The sequence below is a fragment of the Amblyomma maculatum genome, unplaced genomic scaffold, assembly GCF_055883805.1.
Source record: "Amblyomma maculatum isolate TAMU_Amacu unplaced genomic scaffold, ASM5588380v1 scaffold_18, whole genome shotgun sequence".
Classification (NCBI taxonomy): Eukaryota; Metazoa; Arthropoda; class Arachnida; order Ixodida; family Ixodidae; genus Amblyomma; species Amblyomma maculatum.
This window is the reverse complement of record NW_028146743.1, coordinates 8,851,263-8,874,182: the sequence shown is the minus strand read 5'-3', so window position 1 is coordinate 8,874,182 and position 22,920 is coordinate 8,851,263. Positions and strand designations below refer to the sequence as shown.

The 22,920-nt window shown below is 44.5% G+C and overlaps 2 long non-coding RNA genes across 2 annotated transcripts; both read left to right on the top strand.

The window, feature by feature from the left end:
* The first annotated feature begins 374 nt into the window (after nucleotides 1-374).
* LOC146171845 (uncharacterized) lies at nucleotides 375-3,735 on the top strand. Its single transcript, XR_014702771.1, has 3 exons — nucleotides 375-472; nucleotides 1,264-1,321; nucleotides 3,451-3,735. It is a non-coding gene; the product is annotated as an uncharacterized LOC146171845 (long non-coding RNA).
* A 6,348-nt stretch (nucleotides 3,736-10,083) lies between these two features.
* Nucleotides 10,084-17,693, top strand: LOC146171844 (uncharacterized). The gene is made up of 3 exons (XR_014702781.1): nucleotides 10,084-10,125; nucleotides 14,264-14,321; nucleotides 17,422-17,693. It is a non-coding gene; the product is annotated as an uncharacterized LOC146171844 (long non-coding RNA).
* Nucleotides 17,694-22,920: the final 5,227 nt, after the last annotated feature.

The following is a 22,920-nucleotide window of genomic DNA, read 5'->3' as shown; positions in this document are numbered from 1 at the left end:
TAAAACAGTAATGAAGGAATGGCAATTTTAAGATGTAAATAAGTACTGTTCGTAAATATTGCAGGTAATGCCGCAACCAAACTCTCCAATGGAAGAAAAATATATATTTTTTAAGCTCGAACCCCCCGTGAAATGATTTAAAACACTTGTCGATTGCATGCCTTCTCTTCTGTGGAATTAATAAAGTTTAGCAAAAGTAAATTGCCGGTCTGAACCGTTAAAGCTACAGTAGACAAAAATGACTGACACACAGCTGCTCACTGGTCTCCTCTTAATGTGCTCTACCGCTTAGAATTAATACAGCTGAAATCACTATGACATTGAGTGTCTCTCATGGCGATATTTTCTTCATTTACATTTGTTTTTACAATATCAGTACAGGCCTGTTGAATATAAAAGTGGAACTGTGGTTCAGCCATTCCATACAACCGCTTCCTTCAGTCTGTGACATTCTTCGATTCTTCCCATCTAGGTGAGTTAAATCCGTCTATATTGCTTTCCCGTACTCTTTTCACAACGGTTGACCGCTTCCTCCTGACTAGAAAAAGCTTCTACAAACAGAAGCGCTGGAAATGTTTTGTGCAGGGGAATTTTTGCTGTGAACTGAAGCGGCACAAATTCAACAGCAACAGCGGGTTTGTCGAGAGCTTTTTGGCGAACTGAGGAATAGTTATCACCTATGAACTATTGCGAATTTCTGAAAAAAAAAAAAAAAATCAAGGTTACATCCCAAAGAACTGCGCCGATAGCTCGGAACTTTCTCGCAAGTGTTTTCGGGGCTCATGATAGAATCATAGAGTATTTCACTAATATATGCACATGTTAGTAGAGTCAAAATGTTTTCAAGTTCCAAAACACATGATTAAAACATTTCGCAACTGTTGATAAATTGTGATCATCTGGAATTCTAGCCCCACTTGCCAGTTGCTCGAATATTCAATCTGTATCGTGTTCTTTTTCAAACTATTCAGAATGGTAAAATAGGATTAGAAAGTTAACATGATTCGCTTTGCAGGCGCTTTGCTCAGTGGACAGACAATGCGTTGGCAGTCAGCGCTGTGTTTATGTCTTCCTCATCTTTGTCCTCGTCCTTCGCGCCGTTTATTCCAATGAACAATCAAGTAGCCCACATTTCAACGCTTGTAAGACAAACAAAAGTGTTGAAATAATTTCGAGAAACTGATGGCAAATATTAAGGAGGGAAATTAAGTAACAAGCGGCGAAATGCTGAAAGAATGACCTTTTCTTCTTTTTTTTTTACAGATCTATACAATGATGACGAGCCTTCGAGGATTCATCATGCTGGTGGCATTTCTTATGGGTGTGTTTATATGAATCGTTTATTATTTCCATCTTTCATTGGCAAGCATTCATACATGCCGCCACGAAATTAAGCCCTGTCGCAAAAATGTCCGCGTTGCTAGTTTGCGATTACGCACTTGGCTTGCCGTGCAAAGCCAAAACAATCAAAGCGGTGTAGTGTAGGAGGGCACTGCATGCATCGGACTATGCATACCCCATGGAAACACATCTTGCTAAATATCGGACAGCCTCTTTTGCTCGATAACTAACCAGGTTTAAAGGCTGTAAGTAGCCAAAATACGGGACATATTGAAGGTACTATGGAGCTTATTTTCCTCGTGATATTCGGCGGCATCATGCATGGGCAACGGCGACGCGCACATGAGGCAAAGGTATACACGCATTCGCGGTAGAGATAAGGGCGCTCGAAGGCAGCACGGCTAACCAAATAGTCAAAGCACGCAGGAGGATGAGAAATGCGCGGTGCACATCTCGACGACACATGTCGCACGTTCATGGCTCAATGCGCGTCGCCACCGGCCCTGTCCAGCGGTGATGCCGAACCGGGCCAAACGAGGCCCTCCCGAGTCATAAGCGTCGGCGCTGCACGGCCAGGCACGGGACTCCATTCCGATCTGGTTTCGAGGAAGCACGCTCGGTGCGCGCGCCCATAACTCGCGGTGGTCGCCCGTCAGTAGCCAGGCAACCTGTAGTGAAAAACCAATACGCAAGTGCTGCTGCCCAAGTCGCTGGAGGTCTCCCTGTTCACTTTGCCGCACGCGTCCTCGATTCGAAACAAGAGCTAGTTGCGTCAACAGAAAGTGGCCCAATGGTGACGCATACTGACACGCGAAGGAAGGAACAGAATGGATGTTGCGACAATAGCTCTCGAAACAGCGGCCCCTTTCGGGAGGGGTCAGCAGCGTAACTGCCGACCTCACCCTGTCGCAGTGACTCCCCAAGTGGTCTCTAATCTGCTACCAAACAGCAGCAGCGATCGCGTGTTTCGAGTCGCTCCGGGAGCACAATACCCACACAGAGAGGAAAGCATTTACTGCATGTGCAATTACTATTCTGCTGTACACATATTTGAGGGCATCCAGAATATGGCTATCGAATAGTCCATCCGTATTCATGATTATATTGGTATTTTTTGAAATTGCACTTTTTAATTTTCTACAAATTCCTCAATTTTTGACTCTATGATCTTTGATAACCTTCAGTAAACAATGCTATTGTAGAACCACTCGAGGTCTTTTCAGAAAGATTTCCAGTGAAGCTGTTTTGCCTTATACTTAGGAGAAATACACTCAGGCGTAACTATTTTTAGGCCACAAAAGCGTGGTAAAATTAGGTTGCGCCCGGAATATGTGGACAGACCGCGTTTCGAAACGCGTTATTTTCTATTTCTTATACGCGGCACAAAGACACCTTAGGTTGGTGTAATTGATTTGATGGCTTATGCATCACGAAGAATACGTATACATAACTTGATTATTTCTAAGACGTGCGCCGCGACCTAATTCAGACTGTTTTCAGTAAGTCTACAGCAATTCAAGTCCAATTAAAAAATTGATAGCCCTCTGCCCCCTCCCCCCCCCCCCCCCATCCCACCAGAAAAAGAAAAAGATTCATGCTTGATTAGAATATTCTGCCTACTATGCCACCTGCGAAGCTTTCCTGTTTCTGAGATCACAAACACCTTTTGGTTTGTTCATTTCATAGATTACCGTTTAGGATTGCAAAGGCACCACAAAACACATAAGAGCCTTAGTGCGAAAAGTAGTGCCAGAAATCCTAGTTAAACGTTGAAGTTATTCACGTTAAAGTTATTAAACGATAAAGTGATTTCATAGTTAAAGAAATCATAACGTGCTTTTGCTAAAGTTTTACGTTACAGGACAGTAAAATGAATCTCAAGCACTGAGTGAGGTATAAAATCGACATTCTTTAGTAAAGTCTTTCAGCAACCTGTGTATGATATTCAGGAACTTTTGTTAAACATTTTCAACTCCTTATGCTTGTAGATTGCACTTTCTGCAAATAAAATGCTCTCTTTATAGAAGTACCAGAATATGATAATATATTATATAAGAAACATCACACTGGAGAATACTGAGCAAATGATTCCTTTTTTGGTTTCTGCAGCAGCCATGCTGATCACCGCGCCGAGCGTGACTGCATTCGGCATGGCTACATACGGGAACGGACGAGAGATGCAAGCCCGATTGGCCGTTGCGGAGCCGGAGTCTACATCCTGAGAAAAACATTGAATCAAGAAAAAGAACCAGAGCCAACTGTTTTCTCAGTACATCAGCCCAAGATTGTAATTATGGCAACGTGAAAAAAATTAAGATTGCGGAGAAAATAAATTTCAAGGCAGATAACGCTCGTGCACAATCTGTGCTTGAAAAAAGAAAGATTGACTTGAAACTAAGGTTCTTTATTCCTATAATTTAGGTACATTTGCTGCAGCGTCGCAAACACAAAGCACTAGCTGGTCTCGAAAGGCCAAGAACATTATTTCCGAGAGAAAGAATTACTACCTGCATTAGGAGTTTATACAACGTAACCTTCCTCTAGAACCATTACCAACTACTGGCTTGATATGTAAGTTCTAACATCCAATAGATACATCGGATTTGAGGCACACATTAATAGTTATTGTCGCAGTAAATGTGGGCAAACTTTGCATTCTCTGGCAGAAAAAACTAGTATAGCTATAAATAACTATAGATAGCTATCAGCTGAGCCAGCCAGAGTTTCGAAATTAAAGCAAAGGAGACGTGAAAGGAAGTGAAACCCATTTTCGGCCGCTTCAATTCTGAAAAGACGTCAAAAGATCGCTGACGTAGTGACGCTATTTCTGATCTTCGGCTTAAAGCGAAAGTCTTATATTCCTCATTAGCGGGAAATTTGTCCCTGTCGGGTCCCGGTGTCCATGGCGCCAAAACCATGGGGAAAATAGTACCTTCTCAGAACTACCCGCCATCTGTCAACTAATACAGTCATCCAAACGCAGTCAATGCGAAGGTTCTAGAGTTACCATTTTTAGGGAAACCACGTGTCGTGCAGAATACTGTCTCGGATCACCTGCCAAAGGCCACTCGTCACGAGTAGTAAAATTTTAGTGGAAATAATTAGAAGCCCCTCGTAGAGAGAAATCCGGTACCCTTCGAGAAAGCGACTTCCTAATATCTACCTGCCAAAAAGAAGCTCTCACTATCAATATGCGCCATTTTCAGCTACAAAAATAGCTATGTGCAAAGGAGTGCAACAATTTAAAGCAGCGACATTAAGCTTTATCGCTTTAATTCTGCACAACAAAAACGCTGACTTGCACTATCGTTTAGTTCTAACAGAAACACGCAAACTCCTACAAATGCGACACACACACATTATTTGTTCGCCAGGTTTCTCAAGTGCTTTTGCAGAAATTTTATCTTTTAACAATTTATCATATCTATACTTAGGCAGCCTGCCTTAGTTTCTAAGTTCATGAGTTCCTGAGTCTCATTAGATTATTTTAAAACATAGGTGACCAAAGGCTATTTAGCAAGCATCAAAACGTATTTCAAGACAGTGGAGTTTCGTCCTCTACTTTATACACTGGCAACCTTCTGCCTGCAATATGAGAACACATCGAAATGAGACTTGTCGTAAATCAAGAAAGCGTCAATCTCTTCTTGCCTTCAGTACATATTTTACTATAAATATTACAATATTACAATAAGTAGATTTGTATCAAATGGAGACTGAAAATTCCAAACACCTGAGCAACCTAAAAAATGCTGGTGGTATTCCATTGCAGTGCCCAGGCGACGAATTGCGTACACTCAATAAAAGCAATAATTATGTCAGAATGAAAAAGGAATAAATATCTTAGGCGGAGGATGCAGCTAAATGTGCGATCCTGGCAAGTGGAATATTCTTAGACAGCATGAAGAGGTGTACGTTTGGCACATGTTCTCACTTCAAACTTCGTAGCTAGCCACTATCCTTGCAAAGTAAAGAACACAAGGTTTGGACCTCGCCGGTACGGTCCTGCGCTGCAGGAGCTAAATGGGTGAGAAAAAGGGAGAACTTGATATCAGCGTAGCGCAGAGAATTGTTGGTTACTAGAGCTTCGAGTAAAGATAAAAGACAATGAAGGCAGACTTGTTTAGAGAACTGCGGATTTTTATATCTAAATTCAATCAAGAAACGCAGCGGATGAGTGCAGAGCAGAAACTGCTGAGATAATACATTAGCGATTGTGTCACGTGGTAACACTGTGGATCGCATGCATCAGTTAGCAATGCAGAGGGTGGAGCAAAGAAAGGTACGAGTTTATACGGAAAAGGTGAACACCCCAGAAGGCAGCGGAAATTTTCTCCGTAAATGACTGAGCGTTATTAGCGAAATAAAATTAGTTCACTTCTAGTCATTACCTTATAGGTCCCCCAGAGGCAATATATAAAGGGTGGGGTTTCTTAAATTATTGGAATGAAAACGGGGGTTTCTACAAGAGTTGGGATGGTACAGGGTGAAGTATGGGTACACGGCACCCTATGGCCGAAAACAAGGCACGCCTCGTCGGTCTTTTCCTTCTAGGTGTCCACTAGAATAACAGAGCTGGGGCTGGATCAGTTCCGTCAATATACACCAACACGACGGGCCATGAGGGAGCAATCGTGACGACTCAACGCGAGGAAAAGAACACTGATTGTAATTTATCTTCCAGCGCTGAGCGTGAACACCCACATGCTCACGTCGCCGCTGATCGGCACCCGGTGTAACGGGGTCCACGACGTATGTCATCGTTGATGTTTGCTTAATCACTCGATGCGAGCTTGGGTTGGGGTACGAAGAACAAGAAGAAAGAGAAAGGAAGCAGCTTTTGATGCTTTCTTTGCTCAACTGGTAGCTTGGTTAAGCCTGGAAACGTCTCGACCGGCAATTGCTGGCACGGCTGCTGTTCTTGGCAACTCTCATGCCCTTGCTGGTTCTACAGGGAACACTCTAGCAACAGCGGTCCATTTGTACACTAAGGCTGATCTCCCGGAACTTACTCCTTTCTAATTACCTGAAAAATTGACCTGATGCTTCTCGAAACCTTCACGGCGATTTACCGGGAGGAAGCAGGTCCCGTGGCACCTCGTGATGCAACACCCAGATCTCTGTACTACCTTCAGGGCTTTCCAAGGACTCACAAACGTCATAACTTCCGTCAACACCTGGAGCCTCACATGGGGGGAGGTGGTGAAAACTGAGCTAAAGGCATCAATACACGCCGATTCCGAGGGCATTGACGCCCTAAATCTCCAGCCCACGCATAGGGCCTTTGTAGATATTTGCAAGGACCCAGGAGTTTTTGAGCGCTTGTGGGTAGCCATCAAACCGCGTCGAGGCCGCCAACACTGCAATTAAGGTGCAGATTCTCTCAATGGAGAACCCGGAGATTTGCCTCTCTGGTGCTGACCCAGGCGTCCTCTCGGGTGTTGATCCGGAGGATTTGGTGGCGTCATAAACTCTGGATTGTACCTGGACCCCGAATCTTAGAAGGTCAGACTTTATTTTACTCAACGTTTCGTGCATTGGGTACAGTTAACTGAGGTCGACCCTCGCGACCTCGCCCCGCACTTAGGGTGAGCAATAGTTGGACCTCAGTAGAATTACAAGAGGACCTTCATGAACCTTTGCGCACCTTTTGTGTTCAGTACGAATATGCAATTCTCCACCAGATGAAAAAAAAATCGCCGATGGAATTTAATAAACAGGTTTGGGGTGTGACCTGATGCCGGTGAACACCTCCGGCAACGCACTCCCTCACCAGAACAGGATTTGGCCACCCTGGTGCAGTAATTGGCCGCAACCTCCTATGATAAGCTCCATAAAACCCCGGCCCTCAGTCACCAGCGGCTGCGGAACAACCGAACCCGGCGGCGGTCAGACCTGTGACGCAGCAGGTGGTGCTAAGAAAGCCTGGCTCCGCTGGACAGGCCGCCATTGGAAACTGACCCTGGCAACGTTTAACGATAGAACCCTAGCTAGTGAAGCTAGCTTAGCAGTGCTGTTAGAGGAACTAGAGGGCATGAAATGAGATGTTATAGGGCTTAGTGAGGTTAGGAGGCCGAATGAGGCATATACTGCACTGAAGGATGGGCATGTACTGTGCTATCGAGGCTTACCAGAGAGGCGACAACTAGGAGTAGGTTTCCTTGTCAATAAGTATATAGCGGGTAATATAGATGAATTCTATAGTATTGATGAGAGGGTTGCAGGCATCGTAATTAGGCTCAATAAGCGGTATAAACTGAAGGTTGTACAAGCCTATGCACCTACATGTAGTTATGATGACCAGGCAGTTGAAAGCTTCTATGAAGATGTAGAATCGGCAATGCGAAAAGTAAAGACGCAGTATACTGTACTAATGGGCGATTTCAATGCCAAGGTAGGGAAAAAACAGGCAGGAGACAAGGCAGTAGGTGACTATGGCATTGGTTCTAGGAATAGCAGGGGGGAGTTACTAGTTGAGTTTCCAGAGCGCAATAACTTACGAATCATGAATACCTTCTTCAGCAAACGGAAGAACCGGAAATGGACATGGAAAAGTCCTAACGGAGAGACTAAAAATGAAATCGACTTCATAATCTGTTAAACCCCTGCCATTGTGCAGGATGTAGAGGTAATCGGGAAAGTGCGATGCAGTGACCACGGGATGGTGAGGTTCCAAATTAGCCTAAATCTGAAGAAGGAACGCAATAGATTAGTAAGAAAGAAACCCATCAACGAATTAGCGGTGAGGGGCAGGGCAGAAGAGTTCAGGATCTCGATACAGAATAGGTATTCAGCTCTAACTGAGGATGGCGACATTACCCTAGAGGCAAGGAACAATAATTTCAGAGATATCATTACTGAATGCGCGGTAGAAGTAGGCGGTAGGATAGTTAGAGAGGATACCGGTAAGCTGTCTAAGGAGACGAAATTTGATTAAAAAACGCCAGAATATGAAAGCTTCCAATCTAACAGACCAGATCGAATCGGGCCGAGATATCAAAGCTAATCAATAAGCGCACGGTGGCCGATATAACGAAGTATAACATGGAGAAAATTGAGCATGCTGTAAACAATGGGGCAAGCCGTAAAGCAGTAAAGAAGAAATTGGGCATAGGCAAAAACCAGATGTATGCGATAAGGGACAAGGCGGGCAACGTCATCACTAATATGGACAAGATAGTCAAAGTAGCCGAGGAGTTCTATACAGATCTCTACAATAGCCAAAGTGGTCAGGACCGTAATGAGATTGGCGGTAGGGAAAAACAGTCAGACGTTCCACCAGTGACGAAGGACGAGGTAAAGAAAGCACTAGAAACTATGAAAAGGGGGAAATCAGCTGGAGAGGATCAGATAACTACAGATTTGCTGAAGGACGGGGGGGATATCGTGCTAGAAAAACTGGCCACCCTGTATACGCAGTGCCTGGTGTCATCGACGGTACCGAAACCTTGGAAGAATGCAAACATTATCCTCATTCGCAAGAAAGGGGACTCTAATGCCCTTAAAAATTACAGACCAATCAGCTTACTGTCCGTTACGTATAAGGTATTTACTAAGGTAATCGCTAATAGGATCAGGACAACCTTAGACTGCAATCAAGCAAAGGTGTCGGTGATAGCAACCACCTGTCAGCGTCTTCAGTTGCTATCACCGACACCGATCATTTTCGCAGAGCACTAACAAATATTTTAGAAAGTGAGTTTATTCCTATATGAAAACTGCTCTTCTTTGTTAGGTTTTGTTCCTTACTTCATTTTCTTCCGCGTATTGTAAGCTATCTGTTTTTGTTTATCTATTTTGTTCAGTTGCCATTGTACTCATTTGTCTCTATTTTTCCGATGCAATTATGTTCACCGTGTTTGTATTTCATATATATAATGATGTGTAAAAGCCCCTCCACTTTATAACGCTTCTTGTAAGCCCTAAAGGTGCAAATAAAAAATATATAGATGCAGTTCTCATTCTCTCTGTAGAAATAGCAGGCCTCGATGGCTTCTCATTCAAGCCCTAATTTTTTATCTTAGACAGGAGGTTTGTTTTTCTGATGTATAGACTTCAGCTACAGTTTTCATAGATTATGCATTAACGCGGAAAGAAAGTTCTTTCAACCATGAGAGCATGTTGAACGTCATCAAGGGTCCCCAGATACCTCAGTTGAGCCTACGCACACACCTACCTCTAGATACAGCTGTCTCACGCATGACTCAGACCCATTTTGTGCGTTTTTTTGCGTGGTTTATTTCTGGCATCAGACGCAGACGGGTTGATAATTTTTCACAAAATAGAATTGGGAATTTTTCATCAGCGGATATAAAACAATAATGGAGGAATGGCAATTTTAAGATGTCAAGAAGTACTGCTCGTAAATATTGCAGCTAATACCGCAACCAAACTCTCTAACGGAAGAAAAATATATATTTTTTAAACTCGAACCCCCTGTGAAATGATGTAAAGCACTAGTTGATTGCATGCCTTCTCTTCTGTGAAATTAATAAGGTTTAGCAAAAGTAAATTGCCAGGCTTAACCGTTAAAGCTACAGAAGACAATGATGACTGACAAAGCTGCTCACTGGTCTCCTCTTAATGTGCTCTACCGCTTAGAATTAATACAGCTGAAATCACTATGACATTGAGTGTCTCTCACGGTGATGTTCTCTTTATTTACATTTCGTTTTCACAATATCAGTACAGGCCTGTTGAATATAAAAGTGGAACTGTAGGTTCAGACATTCCATACAAACTCTTCCTGTCAGTCTGTGACGTTCGCCGATTCGTCCAATCTAGGTGAGTTGTATCCGTCTATATTGCTTTCTCGTACTCTTTTCACTACTGTTGACCGCTTCCTCCTGACTAGAAAAAGCTTCTTCAAACAGGAGCGCTGGAAATGTTTTGTGCAGGGGAATTTTTGCTGTGAACTGAAGCGGCACAAATTCAACAGCAACAGCGGGTTTGTCGAGAGCTTTTTGGCGAACTGAGGCATAGTTATCAACTATGTTCATGGATCACTGCCTTGTCGAGGCGGAGGGGCATGCGGAACTTGAAGAAGTCGTGAGCTCTGCTGTGTAGGGCCACCCAAGATAGACAGGTCACGGCAGAGAGTTCTGACAAAATGTGATTCACTGGAGAAGGTAGCGGCAACCCACTCCAGTATTTACTACCAAGAAAACCGTATGGGCAGTCGCAATAGTATTAATGATATGGTCGGAAGAGGAGCCCCCCAGGTTGGAAGGCGTCCCACATGTTACTGCGGATGAACAAATGGCGAATCCTAGTAGCTGCAGGACGAATGAAGCGGCTGGGCTAAAGCCAAAAGAACGCTCAGTTGTGGATGTGCCGGGAGGCGACCGGAAAGACCGATGTGGCAAGGAGACATATCACAAAGCAACATGGAATGTAAGATCTATGACGCAAGGTAATCTGGATGTCGTCAAGCGAGAAATGGAGAGATTGAACATTAATATCTGTGGTATTAGTGAGCTCAGTGGACCGGAATGGGAGAATTTAATTCCGGCGACCATTAAGTCTTTTATTATGGGCACGAATCTAGGAGAAGGAACGGGGTCGCTGTCATTGTAAACAGAAGAATAGGCAAATCAGTGCTCGGGGTCCAACCCCAAAAACGACCGAATGATATCACTTCGGATCCAAGGTCACCCTTTCAACATAACAGTTATCCAAGTCTATGCCCCAACCAAATGTTAGGCAGAAAGTTAGGTGGCCGGTAAAGATTAAGAAGTTTGCAGGGGTCAAGTGGATGCAGCTAGCACACAACCGGGTTAAGTGGAGAAATATGGGGGAGGCTTTCGCCCTGCAGTGGGTATAGTCAGGCTAATGATGATGATGCACCAACCACTACTGCTGAAGAAGCTGACCTTGAGAAATTTTATGCGGACCTGCAATGGCTTTTAGACCGCACTCCATCATCCGACGTCCTTTTTTTCATAGGAGACTGGAATGCTAAAGTGGGGAGTGACGAAATATCTGAAATAAAAGGCAAGTTCGGTCTTGGTGAGCCAAATGAAGCTGGGCAGAGGCTATTAGCATTTTGTCAAGAAAACAACCTGACCATAGCGAATACTCATTTTCAACAGCACAAGAGGCGCCTGTACACATGGAGTTCACTGGACGGTCTGTACAGGAATCAGATTGATCATATTCTTTGCCGGCAGAGATGGAGAAGCGCTATACAAGCAGTAAAAACAAGGCCTGGGGCCGATTGTAGCACCGATCATCAGCTTCTTGTTGCCAAATTTAAGCTTCGATTGAGGAAAACGCCGAAAACTAGAAGGCCTTTCAGGTATGATCTGGATCAAATTCCATCAGAATATGCTGCGGAAGTGAGGAATCGATTTCAAGAATTAGATCTCGAAGACAGAGAGCCTGAAGAGATGTGGACTGATGTTCGTGATATAGTACAAGACGTTGCTCCTAAAGTAGGTCCAATGGAAAAGAAATGCAAGAAAGCAGACTGGTTATCTGAAGAGGCTTTGCAAATAGCTGAGGAAAGAAGTATGACAAAAGTTATGGGGAAAGAGAATGATACAAGGTTCTCAATGCGGATTTTCAGAAAATAGCAAGGAGAGATAAGAATGCCTTCGTGAACATACAGTGCCAAGCAGTTGAGGACAAAAACCAATTGAGGAACACAAAGCTCTGTATAAGACAATCAAAAATATCAATGGAAGCTTCTGCGCTAAGCTGGGAGTGATAAAGGACAAATGAGGCAGGGACCTCACTGAAGCCTCAGAGATAAAGCAGAGGTGGCAAAAATACACAGAAGAACTGTACAAGAAGGACCCGGATGTGCAAACCCAACATAAGACTGTTGTGATTACTAATCTCGAGCCGGGCATCCTGAAGAGTGAAGTTGAATGAGTCTTAGCCAGCCTTGCTAAAAACAAAGCTAGTGGAATTGATGGCATTCCAGCTGAGTTGCCTCAAACCTCAACCATGACGACGCTGATAACATTCTGTATACATTATGTCAGCAAATTTGGACAACCCTGCAGTGGCCCCAGGATGGGAGGAGGTCAGTCTACATCCCCATTCCGAAGAAAGGCAGTGCCAAAGATTGTTCCAACTACCGCACGATCGCGCTTAATTCGCATGCTAGCAAGGTGATGTTGAAAATCCTCCAAGGTAGGCTGCAGCAGTATGTGAATCGGGAGCTTCGGACGTGCAAGCTGGGTTTTGCAAGGGCAGAGGAACTAGAGACCAGATTTCCAACCTTCCCTGCATCATGGAAAAAGCAAGAGAGTTCCAGAAACCCATCTACTTATGCTTTATTGATTATGCGAAAGCGTTTCACTGCGTAGATCACAGCAGATTGTGACAAGCTCTCCAAGAGATGGGAGTTCCAATTCACCTCATCTGTCTCCTCAGGAACCTGTACGAAGGCCAAGAGGCCACAGTCAGAACTGGGCACGGTCTTATTCATTGGTTTCCGATTGAGAAAGGAGTGAGGCAAGGCTGCATACTGTCGCCCTGCCAGTTTAACCTATACGCTGAGTGTATCATGAGGAAGGCCGGTCTGGGCGAGTCTTCAGCTGGAGTGAAGAATGCTGGAATACGTGTCGACAACCTTAGATATGCGGATGATACCACTTTAATGGCAGAAAGAAGTGGAACTGAAGAGACTTCTGATGCGCGTACAAGAAGAGAGTGAGAAGTTTGGGCTTAAACTGAACATTAGAAAGACAAAGATCATTGCGTCTTGCCCTATCAAGTCCTGGAGCATCAATGGACATGAAGTGGAAGCTGTGACAGATTTTCTCTTCTTGGGCTCCAAGAATACCCCGGAAGGAGACTGCAGCCATGAAATTAGGCGACGCCTGCTTCTGGGAAAGAGAGCCATGGTTAGCCTTGACCGCCAAGTAAAGAGCAGAGACATTAATCTGCCAACCAAGATCCGTATAACTCGTGCTATGGTCTTTCTAGTTGTGATGTATGGTTGCGAGAGTAGTGACTGTGAAGAAGGCTGACCGCCGAAGAATTGACGCGTTTGAATTGTGGTGCTGGCGGAGACTCTTGAGAGTTCTTTGGACTGCCAGAAGATCAAATCAGTCGATATCGTCGACCATAAACATTGACGGCTCATTGGGGGGTCAAGTTCTAAAGTTAAAGTTCAGGTACTTTGGTCATCTAATGAGAAGAGAAGAGTCGCTGGAGAAAGATTTGATGTTGGGAAAGGTTGAGGGTCACCGGAAAAGGGGTAGGCAGCGAACGCGATGGTTAGATGGCACCCTTGAGGTGCTGCAGATGAAGTTATATGATGTTAAGAAGATAGAGACCGGAAAGCGTGGCGTGACATGATCCATTGGATAACGAAGAGTCGGACACGACTGAGAGACTGAACTGAACTGATGAACTATTAACAATTTCCGAAAAAAAAACAAAAAAAAAACACATGCGAAAAAAAATTTTCGCAGGTGTTTTCGGGGCTCATGATAGAATCATAGAGTATTTCACTGATATATGCACATGGTAGTAGAGTCAACATGTTTTCAAGTTCTAAAACACATGATTAAAACATTTCGCAACTGTTGATAAATTGTGATCATCTGGAATTCTAGCCCCACTTGCCAGTTGCTCGAATATTCAATCTGTATCGTGTTCTTTTTTAAACTATTCAGAATGGTAAAATAGGATTTGAAAGTTAACATGATTCGCTTTGCAGGCGCTTTGCTCAGTGGACAGACAATGCGTTGGCAGTCAGCGCTGTGTTTATGTCTTCCTCATCTTTGTCCTCGTCCTTCGCGCCGTTTATTCCAATGAGCAATCAACTAGCCCACATTTCAACGCTTGTAAGACAAACAAAAGTGTTGAAATAATTTCGAGAAACCGATGGCAAATATTGAAAAGGGAAATTAGGCAACAAGCGGCGAAATGCTGAAAGAATGACCTTTTTTTTCTTTATTTACAGATTCATATAATGATGACGAGCCTTCGAGGATTCATCATGCTGGTGGCATTTCTTATGGGTGTGTTTATATGAATCGTTTATTATTTTCATCTTTCATTGGCAGGCATTCGTACATGCCGCCACGAAATTAAGTCCTCTCGCAAAAATGTCCGCGTTGCTAGTTTGCGATTACGCACTTGGCTTGCCGTGCAAAGCCAAAACAATCAAAGCGGTGTAGTGTAGAAGGGCACTGCATGCATCGGACGATGCATACCCCATGGAAACACATCTTGCTAAATATCGGACAGCCTCTTTTGCTTGATAACTAACCAGGTTTAAAGGCTGTAAGTAGCCAACATACGGGACCTATTGAAGGTACTATGGAGCTTATTTTCCGCGTGATATTCGGCGTCATCATGCATGCTTTGTACACAAACTTCGTTTAAACGTGGCTTTCACAGGCAGGTGCTTACATTTAATTGGACAGGCGGACTCCCCGGACTTTTCAACTTGTGGCATCCCTGAGACTGGGGACCATATATTATCGGTGTGCCCAGTGTATGGGTGTGAAAGAAGTGTGCTAGCCGCTTCCTTGAAGCGTATAGACAAGAGGCCTCTGTCGGAGGAACTGCCGCTGATCGCTTGGCAGGTCAAGGGGAAGGGTGTCGGTGTCCAGGCAGTGCCTGCTCTTTACCGGATTCGCGCTTGTAAAGCAAGCTGCTGTGCCGTATATATATTTCGTATGCTTTCCCCCATATCGTCACCCATCATAACCTTCTTTCTTCTCCCCTTCCCTTTCCCCAGTGCAGAGTAGCAGGCCAGATTTTAATTACTGCTGCCAACATATGTGCCTTTGCTTTCAATAAATCTATCTCTCTATTTACTCTTGCGGGATTAATATCTCAATTCTGACCAGGAGCAACGCCGAGTTTGTAACCAACATTCTCTAAGCGCCTGCGTTTTCGCTCCAAAGGAATGAAGGCACAGGTTATGAGCTCAAATGTTTATTATACAGCGAAGCGACACTGCAAACCCTGCACTGGCCCCAGACCTCGTTACAACCCACAGTTCTGCCGCAGCAACCGAGAGCGGGGTAGCAGCGACGCGCACATGAGGCAAAGGTATACACGCGTTCGCGGTAGAGATAAGGGCGCTCGAAGGCAGCACGGCTAACCAAATAGTCAAAGCACGCAGGGGGATGAGAAATGCGCGGAGCACATCTCGAGGACACATGTCACTCGCTCATGGCTCAATGAGCGTCGGCACCGGTCCTCTCCAGCGGTGATGCAAAACCCCGCCAAACGAGGCCCTCCCGAGTCATAAGCGTCGGCGCTCACGGCCAGTCACCGGACTCCTTTCGGATCTCGTTTTGAGGAAGCACGCTAGGTGCGCGCCCCCATAACTCGCGGTGGTCGCCCGTCCGTAGCCAGGCAACCTGTAGTGAAAAACGTACACGCAACCGCTACTGCCCAAGTCGCTGCAGGTCTCCCCTTTCGCTTCCCGCGCGCGGCCTCGCATCGAAACAAGAGCTCCTTATTTGGCGATGCATACTGACACGCGAGGGAAGGAACAGAACGGATGTTGCGACAATAGCTCTCGAAACAGCGTCCCCTTTCGGGAGTGGTCAGCAGCGTAACTGCCGACCTCACCCTGTCGCTGTGACTCCCCAAGTGGTCTCTAATCTGCTAGCAAAACAGCAGCAGCGATCGCGTGTTTCGAGTCGCTCCGGAAGCACAATACCCACACAGAGAGGAACGCATTTACTGCGTGTGTAATTACCATTCTGCTGTACACATATTTGAGGGCATCCAGAACATAGCTATCGAATAGGCCATCCGTATTCATGATTATATTGGTATTTTGTGCAATTCCACTTTTTAATTTGCCATTTTCTACAATTTCCTCAATTTTGGACTCTGTGACCTTTAATAACTTTCAGTAAACAATGCTATTGTAGAACCGCTCGAGTTTTTTTCAGAAAGATTTCCAGTGAAGCTTTTTTGCCTTATACTTAGAAAAAATACACTCAGGCATAAATATTTTTAGGCCACAAAAGCGTGGTAAAATTAGGTTGCGCCCGGAATATGTGGACAGACCGCGTTTCGAAACGCGTAATTTTCTATTTTTTATACGCGGCACAAAGACACCTTAGCTTGCTGTAATTGATTTGATGGTTTATGCATCACGAAGAATACGTATACATAACTTGATTATTTCCAAGGCGTGCGCCGCGACCTAATTCAGGCTGTTTTCAGTAAGTGTATAAGTTCGAATCCAATTGAAAAATTGAAAACCCTCTGCCCCCTCCCCCCCATCCCACCAGAAAAAGAAAAAGAAACAATACGGCATCACGATTTGCAGTTTGCTGATCCGCATAAGTTGTCAAAGCCCGGCAGTCTCACAAATAAGCAAATATTTTCTATAAGTCTAGGTTCATTGCAACTGCAAATCTTTTTTTAGATATCTTCTTTTCTGCCTTCCGCAGTTCTGTAGCGAAATCGAATTAGCAGACACGATTTTTTTTTCTTTTTCTTCGGCGAGTTTCTTTTTATATAAATTTAATTTACTTCATTTTTCTCGCGTGCGCTACTTATGTGGCTGAAATTTTAATGTTATTTCTCGATGCACCCTTTAAACAGCTTATGAGCTCAGAACGGCGGTCCAAAAAAGGCAGTTTTCTTTTTTCATGCTTGATTAAAATATTCTGCCTACTATGCCACCTGAGAAGCTTTTCTGTTTCTGTGATCACAAACACCTTTTGGTTCGTTCGCTTCATAGATTACCGTTGAAGATTGCAAAGGCACCACAAAACACCTAAGAGCCTTAGTGCGAAAAGTCGTGCCAGAAATCATAGTTAATATACGTCGGCTCTGTAGCTAAGTTGGGTCTCACAATTTGAATTTTTGCTTTTGCTAAACTTTCATGTTACAAGACAGCGTAATGAATCTCAAGCACTGAGTGAGGTATAAAATCGACATTCTTTAGTAAAGTCTTTCAGCAACCTGTGTATGATATTCAGGAACTTTTGTTAAGCATTTTCAACTCCTTATGCTTGTAGATTGCACTTTCTGCAAATAAAATGCTCTCTTTATAGAAGTACCAGAATATGATAATATATTATATCAGAAACATCACACTGAAGAATACTGAGCAAGTGATTCCTTTTCTGGTTTCTCCAGCAGCCATGCTGATCACCGCTCCGAGCGTGACTGCATTCGGTATGGCTACATACGGGAACGGACGAGAGATGCAAGCCCGATTGGCCGATGCGTTGCCGGAGTCTACATCCTGAGAAAAACATTGAATCAAGGAAAAGAACCAGAGCCAACTGTTTTCTCAGTACATCAGCCCAAGATTATAATTATGACAACGTGAAAAAATTAAGATTGCGGAGAAAATAGAGTTCAAGGCAGATAACGCTTGTGCACAATCTGTGCTTGAAAAAAGAATGATTGACTTTAAACTAAGGTTCTTCATTCCTATAATTTAGGTACAGTCTTTGTCAAAAGTATACGGCCGAAGAGGTTCGTTTCTAAGCACTGTAATGCGGCTGCCGGCAGCAATACTAGAATACGAATGTAAGCTAGAAAAGAATGAGGACGAGATTTGTCATTTACAAGATTTTGAACGCTAGAGTTGCTTTACGAGCCTGGTTACTGGCCTTAGAACAAAAATCTTTGGGCCGTATACTGTTGACAAAGACTGTACATTTGCTGCACCATCGCAAACACAAAGCGCTAGCGCCGGTACGGTTCTTTGCTGCAGGAGCTAAGTGGGTCAGAAAAAGGGAGAACTTTATATCAGCGTAGCGCCGAGAATTGTAGCTTGCTAGAGCTTCGAGGGAAGATAAGTTTCGAACCTTATTGTGTACGGCATACCGGAAGACGAGGAAGAAAATTACGAATCACTGGAACGCGCAGTAAATGAAAAGGTCATTAAGCATACCTTGCAACTAGAGGAAGTGGCTATCGAACGTATACATAGGCTAGGAAAACCAATGGCAAACAAAACTAGGCCAGTAACCTTTAAATTGTTAGACTTCCGAGAGATGATGATGATGATGGATTTTAATGGCGCAAGGACGACTCAGGCCAAAGAGCGCCAAACTCAAGGTTAACGGTGTATTCAAGTTTATATAATGGAAATTGCCAATCTCAAACCCCAACTCAGAAAAAACAAAATCACCGACTGGGACAAACTTAGGACTATCCGCGACCAAAACAACGAACCAATCATAGACTTAGAACACTGGACACAGACCCTCCTATCGGATGTGGGAAAGGCCACTAAGGAACTAGTACATGACTTAGGAGTAAATACGGTTGACAGCCGACTTACGCACATGTGGGAGGCAAGGCAGAGCCTAGAAAAAAGATGGCTTAAGCAAAAATATAACAAAAAGCTTAGAAACAGGATCGTCACACTCACGAAAGAAATTCAACACCACACCGCAGAACTAGCGAGACAGCAGTGGAGCCATATCTGTGAAAATGTGAATGGCAATCTAGGCACGAGGCAGACGTGGAATCTTCTGCGGCATCTCCTTGATCCGGAATCCAACAAAGCTACCACTCAAAAGGAAATCACCAAAATTTTAAACATAAACCCAGGCACGGATCAAGATATTATAGACACGCTACAACAGAAATACTTCTGCACAACCCGTGAGACGAAGTCCCTGCCCAATTATAAAGGAGAGCCTAACTCCATCCTGGATGCTGACATAACAATGGCGGAAATAAGAGCAGCCCTCTTTAAGGTACGTACAACATCCGCCCCAGGAGAGGACGGCATTAACAATAAGACACTCAGAAATCTAGACGACGCTTCTATCACAGCCCTCGCGGACTTTGCGAACGAGTGTTGGAGGGAGGGAAAACTCCCAGCGTCTTGGAAACATGCCATCGTTAAATTCATCCCAAAACCTGGCAAAAAGCTCGCGCTCGAAAACCTTAGACCTATTTCGCTTACTTCTTGCATAGGAAAACTGATAGAGCACGTCATACTAGACAGACTCCAGTCCCACATGCAAAAAGAGAATTTATATCCAAACACTATGGTCGGCTTTAGACCACATTTATCAACACAGGATACGATGCTAAGACTAGCAAACGAAGTCCTATCTCATGAGCAAGAAAGGAGTACCAGGGCAATCCTAGCCCTAGATTTAACCAAAGCCTTTGATAACGTTAAACACAAAGCAATCCTGGAATCTCTTTCACTGCTGAATGTAGGCGCAAGAACGTTTAACTATATCAAAGACTTTCTCTCCGATAGGACGGCTAAAATTCAAATTGGCACTATCAAATCCGACACCTTCACTTTAGGAGATAGAGGAACTCCGCAAGGATCGGTCCTCTCCCCCTTTTTATTCAATATAACCCTAATCAAAATGGCGCACGAACTCGCAAGAATCCCAGAACTAGAACACTCTTTGTACGCGGACGATATCACCCTTTGGACCACCAAGGGGAGTATTGGCACGATACAAGATACACTACAACAAGCGGTAGACGTAGTCGTAGAGGAGGCGCAAGCCGCGGGACTCGCGTGTTCCCCCCAGAAATCTGAGTTACTCATTCTACACCCAAAGCGTCAAAGAAAGAATAAAGCGCCTGCGATAAAAATCTACGCGGAAGGTGCAGCCATCCAAGAAGTGGAAACACTAAGAATCTTGGGAATGCTCATACAGTCAAACCAAAAAAACGACACACTAATTAAGAAACTGAAAAACACCGTCAACCAAATTTCCCTCCTCCTGAGACGAATCGCGAATAGGCGTGGAGGAGTTAAAGAAGCTGAGACCAGGAAACTAGTAGAAGCCTTCGTTCTTAGCAGAGTTATCTACTCTACACCATACGTCACCCTCACAGTTAGAGAAAGAGACGACCTGGATTCACTAATTAGGCAGTCCTATAAAATTGCGCTTAACCTCCCTCGCAATACCCCAAATGAAACACTACTAAAGTTAGGAATTCATAACACCTTAGCGGAAATGGTGGAAGCACACCTCACCGCACAGTACGAACGACTGTCAAGCACTGAAACGGGACGTTTCATCCTAAACAAAGCAGGAATACAATATGAAGGGACCCGGGCCCACACTTTGCCGCTTCCAAGACACGTGCGCGAGCAATTAATAGTCCGTCCTCTGCCTAAAAACATGCATCCAGAATATGATACGGACAGAAGAAGGGCTAGAGCACAAAAATTACACGAAAGATTTTCAGTACAGAAAGACACGGCGCACGTGGACGTGGCAGAACATGCGGACAGAGATGCCTTTTCCCTGGCAGTTGTCGATCATCGAGGTTCTCCCCTCGCATCGGCGACAATCAATAAAACAAAATTTCCGGAGGAGGCCGAAGAGGCTGCCATAGCTTTAGCCATTACCTCCACCACTGCCAAATACATCCTTAGCGACTCTAAAACCGCAATTCGAAATTTTGCAAATGGAAGGGCCCACTCCGCAGCCATCAAAATCTTACAAAAAATCTCCCATACCCGCCTTATCACATTGATCTGGGTCCCTGCCCATTCGGACCATCCTGGGAACGAGGCAGCGCACCAATTTGCCCGAGGATTCGTAGTTAACCGGGAGGTGCGCTGCCCTGAGCTCAGGTCGGCTAGGGAGCGGATGACAACCTACAAAGAAATTACTACCCACTTCAAGAAAGAAAGACAAATCTTCCCAGAACCACATCGATCTCTAAGTAAAACACAACAAGTCACCTGGCGGCAGCTTCAAACAGACACTTTCTTTAATCCGTACATGTACTCCATATGGTTCCCAGAGCAGTTCAGCCCTGTCTGTTCTCTCTGTGGACATCAAAAGGCAGACACACCACACATCCTATACTCATGTAATCAAGACAAGCCATCACAGAGTCTGCAGCTTTCTACCCAATCTCAGTGGGAGGCCGCGCTGCTCAGCTCCGACCCTGAGGTTCAACTCCGAGTCACGGAGCGAGCCGAAGAGGTCGCCGAACGACATCGTCGGTCGGCCACCTGGCGTCCGGCCTAGAAGAGGAGCCCACCGCGGGGACGGGAACGCCAACCCACCCCGCGCCGACGACCTCTTCTTTAATAAAGTTTACCTCCTCCTCCTCCTATATAATGGAATTGTCGTGATTTTTCATGAAGGGATAAAAAACAGTGGTGTATAGGGCCTAAAATTCATTTGCGATATATAATGGATGCGCAATGTATAAGTAGATGTATTAAAAGATCTCATCCGTCCTCTCAAGGAGGAGCGGGCTGAGACCCACGTCGATAAGAAATTTCATGTAAAAAGCCTACGTGTGATAAAAATTTAAGCACCTGTTTTAAAGGAAGCATTGGGTTGTCGCCAATAAAAATGGATGGGTGTGCAGGTATTTGATGAGTGAACAAGGAGGGAAAATGACGTCTTCTTTCTGGTTCCAGTTGTGCACATATGATTAAAACATGAATGACAGTGAGTCGATCACCACATCTCGAGCAGTGTGGTGCAGGAGAGTTGGTTAAAAGATATGTATGGGTTATGTATGTGTGGCCAATTCTCAGCCTGCACAGGGCTACTTCTTTAAATCTGTCTTGTTTTTCTGTGGTGTACCTGCCTATTTTTGCCTTTATTGTGTGTAGTTTATTTTCTGATGCTGCGTCCCATTCCTCTTGCCATTGTTGTCGAATCATGTTTTTTATGTGCGGTTTGAGGTCATGATAAGTTATCTTATCAATGTCTGTGTCATTTCGAAGGGCAGCTGAAGCAGCTAGCCTATCAGCTGCCTCATTACCAGGTATACAGCGGTGGCCTGGCACCCAACACAGTGCAATTTTAATTTCTTGATCATGGGCAAACATAAGGGCGTTATAAAGAGAGTTCAGGACTGGGTTCTTATTTTGCCATTTCCAAAAGGATAGGGACGTTAAAAAACTGAGGGAGTCTGTGTAGATGATCGACGTCTGTATTTTTTTTTCTATAATGTGTCTCACAGCTAAAAGGATACCATGGCATTCAGCAGTAAATATACTAGTATGTCTGTTCAGAGTTTTTGACTGTGAAAACTGTGGTCCATGTGCTGCACAGGAGACTTGAGCAGACTTCGAAGCATCAGTGTAATATTCATCACAAGTGTACTTCTCCTGAAGTGACATGAAATGCTGCTGTATGGCAATAGGGGATGCATGTTTGCCCACTTCAAGAAACGACAGGTCGCAATTAACACCGTGCATTTCCCATGGAGCAATTAGGTCTTTTATGGAAGTTGTATGAAGGCTGGTAACCGAAACATTCAGATATTCAATGTGCGTGGCAACTCTGATTGGATATGGTGGTGTTAGAGATGGTTTTTTTGAGAAAAGTGTTGTGCCAGTTTTGTCAAGCAGAAGCCGACGACATGGATGGTCCAGTTGGCATAGTACCTTCATAGCATAAGTTAGAGAAGTAAATTGTCTCCTTCGTTGCAGTGACCATCGGTTCGCCTCGACATAGAGGCTAGCAATTGGGCTAGTTCGGAAAGCGCCCGTAGCGAGGCGAAGGCCGAGGTGGTGCACGGGATCGAGCAATTTTAGCGCAGAGGATGATGCTGACCCATAAACCATCGAGCAATAGTCAATGCGTGATAGAACTACACTATTCAGAAGGTTCAGAAGGCAGTCGTGGTCTGTGCCCCATGACCGGTGAGAGAGAATTTTTA